The 8,680-nt window shown below is 35.5% G+C and overlaps 1 long non-coding RNA gene and 1 other non-coding gene across 2 annotated transcripts; both read right to left on the bottom strand.

The window, feature by feature from the left end:
* Nucleotides 1–1,800: 1,800 nt before the first annotated feature.
* LOC112583064 lies at nucleotides 1,801–1,956 on the bottom strand. Its single transcript, XR_003107423.2, has one exon. It is a non-coding gene; the product is annotated as a U1 spliceosomal RNA (small nuclear RNA).
* Nucleotides 1,957–6,005: 4,049 nt separating this feature from the next.
* On the bottom strand, nucleotides 6,006–7,279 carry LOC123328504. Its single transcript, XR_006543370.2, has 3 exons — nucleotides 6,679–7,279; nucleotides 6,512–6,569; nucleotides 6,006–6,366 (listed from the first exon to the last, which is right to left on the bottom strand). It is a non-coding gene; the product is annotated as an uncharacterized LOC123328504 (long non-coding RNA).
* Nucleotides 7,280–8,680: the final 1,401 nt, after the last annotated feature.

Here is an 8,680-nt window from a genome sequence, read left to right as displayed (position 1 = left end):
GTAAAAGAAAAAATCATAAACCTTTAAGGAGAATTCATAAAATATGTACTTTTGACTCACAGTTAAAACATTGATTAAATTGTACTCTACAAAAGCAGGCATTAAAAAATAGGGAGCATCACCAAGGAGGCCGACTACCAACAACCACCTTAACTTTTTACAAGTATCCAGTCACCAATAATGTAATAAGCACAGGACTTTGAAACACATATATTATTAAATGCACCTAGAAAATGGAGATGCTTGCCATCAAACTGCTCATTGTTTTGAATAAGACTTTTACAGCCAAGAACAACATTAAGCTGGTAGAGATGCTCAAAGTCTATGGCTCAATTTGTTCTTAAAACGTTTCAGAGATTTCTAAATAAAATCGCCACGCTATGGACTTTGCATAATAAACACCTTTCTTATAATCATTCAAAGAAAAACATCTAATTGGACAACTATTCTAAAACCTACTTATTGTTTTATCACTACGTTGTCGTTGTTTAGTCACTAAGTTGTGTCCAACTCTTTGCGACCCCATGGGCTACAGACCACCAGGCTCCTCTGTCCATGGGATTTCCCAGGCAAGAGTACTGGAGTGGTTTGCCATTCCCGTCTCGAGGGGATCTTCCTCTCCCAGGGTTCAAACCCCAGTCTCCTGTATAGCAGGCAGATTCTTTACTATCTGAGCCACACCGTAACTATCTCTAAACCTTGGATTTATGTTGTATTATTTCGTTTCCCTGTAAGCCTACAAATATAGGTAGATGCTTCACGTGAATTAACTTGCTTACTCCTCACAGCATGGTGTTGTGAGATCTATAGTTTGCCCCATTTAAAATAGAGAAAAGTAAAACACAGAAAGGCATAGAATGTTGCCCAGTGTCATGGATCTAGGAAGTAGCACATTTGTGATTCAAAACCACCAGATATTCTAGCTCCAGGACCATATGTTTATTTTCATCAGTTCCAAAGTTCATTTTGAACATTGTTAAATAAATCACTTCTTACTTTTACTTATGAAAGTTCAATACTTAAATGCTTATTGTATTCTCTTGTTCTCAAAAGAAAATTGAGACAATGTAAGAAGGCCAGTGAATCATGGCTTTATCAGTCACCCTCCAAAACCCTCAACTTTTCCTCATCTAGCATTTTAAGTGCTGATTATGTTGAGGTGAGTTTATAAAATTGGCCACTTGTCTTTTAAGCTAAAAGAAATAAAAAAGATACACAGTCTATTGAATAATCATTATTTTTTTGCAACTATTCCCTCAAACTACATTGAAAGCTAAATATGATCTCCATAAAAATTCCCAACGACAATGCCACTAAACAGAAAAAAAAAGTCAGTTAATTATGCCACATGTCATTTAGGCAAATCGTCTCTTAACATTGAAATATTAATCATATGAGCTACCTCCACAAACTAAACACATCTTGGAGTCACAGTCAGACATGTGAAGTCACAGTCAGACTTAGGCTGAACTTATACCTCAGGGATGGTGTCTTTGAAAAATCAAAGTATAAGTCAATACAAGTTTAAACATGGCAACTGACTCATAGAAAGTATGGTACAAAAGCTCATCCCTGGCCACATCTCAATGTCTTCCCCTCAGTTCTAGAATTCTCTTCTAAGGAAATACATATATCAGGCAATCACATAGGTCATATAATTCCAGAAATTCAGAAAAGTTTCATGGTCTCTTTTGATCCTTCTTAAATAAACTCACTGATGTTACTCACTAGTTGACCTATCCAGTTACTGCTCTTATCTTGACCAGATTTAAAATGAATTAACTTTTATTAAATGCTATTTTTAGTGCAAATACCAGCCTCCACTATCACAAATTATACAGTTGGGCTTCCCACATTTGGGGAAATTGCAGGGATCAGCACACTGGTGTGAAATGGATGAACCTAACTGGGAAAACCATCTTCATGGTCATGGTACATCCTCTACCAGGTAAGTATAAATATCTACTATTTTTAATAATATGCATTAGATCAGGAGTTTTAGCAATATTATTTCAAAAGTAACCCCAGTTTTACAGAGGAAGCTGAGACTCAGAGAAATCAAAGAAATCTGGCTCTAGGATAACCAGGCAGCCAGTAAATGGCAGAATTAGTACACAAACTCACATCTTTATGCCATAAAATAATTTATAATATAAAAGACTTTATGATATAGAAGAATTTTAAAGAGCCATCACATGAAATTAGCTGTTCTTTCAAAGGGTGGTCATACTCTGGCCACACCCTAACCCTAGCAAAGATGGCCTTTTTTTTATAGTAGGTCTTGACTCAGATTTTCTGCCAAGAACCCTTTGCCCTGAGCCTCAGGCCACTTAGCCAGGGCTGTAAACCCTGTTTATCTTCAGCTGGTCTTCTTTTCAAGAGCGCATATTTCTGTTGTCTCTTCCTAGACATGACTCGGATCCTAGTAAGTTCCTCCTTAACTCAGCAACTGCCTGTTCCTTGGACTAATCTTCTCTTGCCCTATTCCCAGAAGAAGGGGCAATGGGAGCAGTGTTTTAGAGTGGAATGAGAAGGGAAGAGCAAATTTTAACTATTTCACAGTTGTGCATGTGCATGCTAAGTTGCTTCAGTTGTGTCCAACTCTGTGCAACGCTATGGACTGTAGCCCGCCAGGCTCCTCTGTCCATGGAATTCTCCAGGCAAGAATACTGGAGTGTGTTACCATGCCCTCCTTCAGGGGATCTTCCCCATCCAGGGATCAAACCCTCGTCTCTTATGTCTCTTGCATTGGCTTGCGGGTTCTTTACCACTAGCACCACCTAGGCAGCTCATTTCATTGTTAAATCAGACTAAACCTAGCTAAGGAAATAAACATGCTTATTATATAGATAGATCTTATGAAAGTCTCTCAGTCGTGTCTGACTCTGTGCAACACCATGTACTGTAGCCCACCAGGCTCTTCTATCCATGGAATTCTCTAGGCAAGAATACTGGAGCAGGTTGCTTTACCTTCCTCCAAGGGATCTTCCTGACCCAGGGATAAAAACTGGGTCTCCTGTCCTGAAAGCAGAATCTTTATGGTCTGAGCCAGCAGGGACGAGTACAAACTGCATTCTTTGTATGAATTTAGCTCTACAATGATCCCATTTGATCCATAAGGTAACAGCCTCAGGGAGAATTAAATGGCTTAATATAAAATTGGCTGATAAAGGCAAAAATTCTGGACCATTCTTAGTTGTTGCCATCCAATCTGAAATCTTAAGTCATAAATCTACTTTTTAAATATATTATTTTACCATTTTAGTTTATATGTAAATGTTCTTAGCGGTACTTTCAATCAGACTAAATGAATAACATTGCAATATTTAAGCATGATACTTAAAAAAGCAATCAGGTTATGCTCTTAGTGTCTAGTACTTGCTGAAGAACACTTCAAATGAAAAAAAATACACCCATTGGCTTTTTATTTTTGAAAATATGTGAATCTCAACTAGGCAGCAATTGCATTCTAGAGAAAATTTTTAGTCAGATTCTACTACGAACTGATCCTGTGCTCTCTTTGTCATCACTACAGAGGGCAGCAACAGACAGCAGAGCTTCTTAGCATTACAGAGGCAATGTTAAATTTCCTAGTAAACAAGAGGGTTAAAGACAAAGTCACGCTTAAATCACTCCAAATTATCTTTTGCCTTGATGCTGCTTAAAAGTAACCACACCTATAAACTTTTATATAAGTTAGCAGGCAAATGGATATGGGAAGTACCAAGAAAGACTACATTTTTTTCAAAAGTTGAATCTAGGACATTTTGTAATTCTGCCAAAAGCAGCTTTGAACAATAAACATAGACTATGTGTCATGTAATATTGCAGCAATTGAAATTTAGTCTGCTCTTCTTCTTTTTTTTTAACTCGTTTTCTTTAAACCTTTGTCTTAAGTGAAAGGACTTTATATAAAATATTTACTATTATTATAAAAATATTTTAAAATATATCCAAGTTTATTTTTCAGCAGGTAAGAACATTAGAAGCCATGGTTTTATAGTAGGAAGATTTACCTGCAAAGTGCATTCTGGACAGAAATAATTGGGAACAGCAGTCTGCAAGGAGAACTTAGTACTTGCTCCTTAGCTTGGTTGCATAGACCTACAACTGATTGTACATGCAAAGGAGGGCAGCAAAGGTCTTATGATCAAAAGAGAAGAAATGACTGACAACACAGAGCTAGTTCAAAGGAACTAATGGAATAATTAGTCCCAAAAAGACCAAAAAGACTGAAGAATTCATGATGTCATAAAAAGCAGAGCTACTTAAATTGGATTAGAAAATAAAAATGACATGAACATTGTAAATATTCACAGATCACATCATTGACGTGTAATGTGCCGTTAAATGATGTCAAATTAAAGGGGAAATTACATGTGTTAGAACTAGGACGAATAAAGAGAAGACATTTAAAGATACATGGTCCTTCAAGTGAAAATTCCTAACATATATTACATAGATGATCATCATCCAGACAGTGAAACTGGGTGAAATATAAAATAAAATATAAGGGAAAATATGCTAGCTAAAAACAACTCATTTTCCTAATATTATAAATTGTAGGGAACTTTAGATTTCACAGGAGATAATTTCAGAATTTGCTTTATACAAAGAAAATCCAAATTCTTACGGTAAATAACCAATAATGCCTTTAAACTCTTAAAATCTGTCCTATCATCCGCACTAAGTATTGAATTAGTAGCATGCAGATTTGTCAGAAAAAGAAAGAATCTCCAGGTCTATTTTAATTTTCATATACTCAGTGTTCTCTTGCCAATCGTGTACGTTTTTGAATCATTTCAGTGACTTTGCACTTGTTTTGAAACCTATCTATAAGTGATAAAAAGAGAAAACAAAAACACTGCGTGAGGCAAATGTAACATTTGCCTTCTTCCAGGGTCCTCCTCAAATCTCTTGCTGACAATAACTTGATTAACACATAATTAACCTGAATTTAGGGCTTCCCTGGTGGTTCAGTAGTAAGGAAACTGCCTGCAATGCAGGAGACCCATGTTCAATCCCTGGGTCAGGAAGACCCCCTGAAGGAGGAAAGGACAACCCACTTCAGTATTTTTGCGTGGAGAATTCCACGGACAGAGGAGCCTGGCGGGCTACAGTCCATGGGGTCTCAAAAGAGTCAGACACGACTTACTGGCTAAACAACAACAATCAGAATTTAACACACAATTCAAATACTTCCAAAATGTATACAAACACTGGAATAACTTCATGGCAATACACAAATATTTAGCTAAAAAGCAGTTTCATTCCAGACGCATTTAATTTTTGACAAATACTTTACAAAGCGTTTAAAATCATTCGCCTTTTAACTGGGATGTATTCTTTACATTTATCTATTTTTACTGTCAGTAAGCTCAGCTTTACATGACTCTTTGTCATATTAATGAGATACTAAGTACTTTTTTTTTTCTTACTGAGGCTTAACTGAAGTGACTTAGCACGCACGCACACACACACACACACACACACGTTAGTAATAGTGCATGCTCAGCCGCTAAATTGTGTCAGACTCTTTGCGGACTTCCAGGTTCCTCTGCCCATGACATTTTCCAGGGAAGAATACTGGAGTGGGTTGCCATTTCCTATTCCAGGGGATCCTCCCCCCCAGGGATTGAACCCATGTCTCTAGCATCTCCTGCATTGGCAGGTGGATTCTCTACCAGTAGCACCACCTGGGAAGTATGCTATAGCCTTAATACCTCTAATTAACTCAAGAAGTAAAGCCCAAATTAACAACAGATATTATTTCAGTTCCCTGGTAATATATTAACTTCTTGGCATCCCTGGTGGCTCAGATGGTAAAGAACCCACTTACAATGCCAGAGACCTGGTTTTGATCCCAGGGTTGGGAAGATACCCTGGAGAAGGGAATGACAACCCACTCCAGTATTCTTGCCTGGAGAATCCTATGGACAGAGGAGCCTGGTGGGCTGGAGACAGACATGACTGAGTGACTAACACTTTCACTTTTAGTTTCTTTCGTTATACTCCTTCAAACTGACCACATGTATTAATACTCAAAATGTACTCTTGGTGCTGCATAGGATTTTTCTCTATTTTCAAAAGTTTTGTAGGTTTCCTTATGGTATGTCTGAAAAGGCAGATGAGTTAAGACAAAAATGTAATCCTAGTTGCATTGAAATATTCAGCAGAGTCTTTTGTCAATAGATATAATCTCCAATTACAATAATTTATGTAAGCATTTCATTAATCTCATGGAACTTGAACTGGCTATGTATACTCACAAAGAAGAACAAACTTTCAGAAAATATAGCAAGTAGGAGTTGTCTGTGACATGGTGGCGAGTGTTTCTTCCTCTCCCATGCTTGGTTCTAGTAAAATCTGTAAAATAAAATGCTCATTCCTCAGGATGAAGATTAAAACTCTGGAATAGAGAAGGGAAGAGTGCATCTATTGTGACGCACCTAATTAATTCACAGATAGGAAAATAGGAAGCTTAAATATTGCAAATCAATATATAAAATACCTAGCTTTTTTCCAGCCTTAGACCAAGGACATCAATCCTTTACTTCTTCAGGCTACACCTATATGCAATAACAGAGGAAAAAAGAAAATAGGTTATTTCTTTTTTTTTTTTTTTTCTTGTAGGGAAAAGGGAGAAAATCTACTATGAACCAGATTTTGTGCGGTTACCTTTTATATGTCACTGTTCTAATCCTCATGAGAGCAAAGAAACGGGGCCAGAGAAATGAAGAAAAAGATTCAAATTTAGTCATACAATATGTTACTTATAAAAAAGAGAATTCAAGCCCATTTTAGCTGACTTCAAAGTTGATAATCTTTCTCTAATAGACTTAAAATCTCATATTCTATAACAGCCATCTATAAAAATGAATTTTACCAAAAATAGAATAATTGGCCTCATTTGGGAATAGAGTTTTGGCCCTGGCCCCCAAAACTCCTACCTTATGAAAATCCAGTAGTGTCCATGGTTAAAAGTACAGAAACTGGGAGCTACATGACTTAAAATTTCTATCTTTTCCATCCACCAGGTCTTTGATCTTGAGTAAGTTACTTACATTCTCTGCCACAATTTTCATCTGCAAAATTAGAATAATGATAATAACAATACTGCATAGGGTTGTTCTGAGAATTAAAGTAATTATTTATGCAAAGAATTTAAAGCAATTCTTAGTACACAGTAAGTGAATCATTGATCATTTTAAGCAATATCAACCTACAATTGAAAGAATTATTTATATTTTCATAAATACTTCTCACAAATATAATAAAGCCTAAAGTTGTAAGTGCTGTGTAGAATTTAAGAATTTTAATTTTGGGTGGGATACAGTTAAAATGACCATTGATAAGAAAACTGGGGAAGAAATACAGAATCAAAGCTGAAAATGCCAGAGAATATAAATCAAATGAATGATTGGAATTGAAATAGCACATTATTTAGAATTAATCATAGACAAACATAGACAAAAATTAAATAAGCACTAAATTCTTAGTACAATGAACAAGAGAAAAATTCAGAGTAGGCTTTAATTTCTGAAAGAAAGAGTAAATTACAACCCTAATAATCCTTTCCTAGAATCAGCTTAAATTGCTCAAATATACTAGTTTGATTTTATTTTATAAGAGGAAGCTTAAAAGTTTGGGTTCTCCATTCACTTCTGCTCCTTGGTAGAGAAGGGGAAAGAAAGGTAGAAAAATTCACTCTAGTAATGGTTAATTTTTTCAAAGTGTTCTGAACATTTTAGATAATCAGTGTAGACTATGCCACTATGGAAGCTTTTGAAGGATTAATAAATCTGTTCTGAAGATTCCTACTGAAAATGTGGCAGGTGGGAAGGGTATATATGGCCTAAGGTAAAACCCTTGACAAGACAGAGGGTATCTGGATTCTGAATTGGCCTAGGCTATGACAAGTGATTGTAAATTTCCTTTTGCAGTCTATAATCTTGTCAGAAACTAATGCAATTCTCTCTGTTGCAATTTTCATTAATATTTAGACTAGCTTTAATGTAGAAAATGGACTGAATACTGGGTATAAACTATTTTATTGACTAAACGTGTAGATAGCTTTTAAGTTCTACCAACATTTCTAAGCCAACTGCAATGATTTTGAAACTAATATTATATAAAGAATTTTTATATGCATACTCTGCATTCTCTGAAGGTTATTTTCTGAGTTATATTAAATTTCAAGGAAAAGGAGTCCTATAACATATTAGAATGTTCCCACATTTTATCATGTATATCAATAATCTAAATTGTGGTCAATAAAGAAATCAATCTATGAAGAATAATATTACCATATTGGTTAAGTGAGTTAACCTTTTCTAGATGTAGTGTGAGGAGTATAACAATGAATATTTTCTTTTAATGAATATAGGCATTCACAGTAGAGGAAGTAAATGCTCATAAACTTGTGGACTTACTCTATGACAGAGGGGAAAAAAGCTGATAAATCTAGGATATCAATCATAAAATGTAATTTTTCAATCATAGTCTTATTTGGAAAAATGCAATGAGAATGATAAGAAACAGCCACTTTTATTCTAAAGTATGCCACCCCCACTCCTGGAAGAAATTAACTCATAGGGGATTAATATATATAATCCCATTTCCTCCTAATATAAAGCATTAACATTTTCAAATAATAAAAATTATTTGAATATTTTTCTCA

This window comes from Bubalus bubalis, chromosome 2 (genome assembly GCF_019923935.1).
Source record: "Bubalus bubalis isolate 160015118507 breed Murrah chromosome 2, NDDB_SH_1, whole genome shotgun sequence".
NCBI classification, from domain to species: domain Eukaryota; kingdom Metazoa; phylum Chordata; class Mammalia; order Artiodactyla; family Bovidae; genus Bubalus; species Bubalus bubalis.
This window is presented reverse-complemented; position numbering and strand designations above follow the sequence as displayed.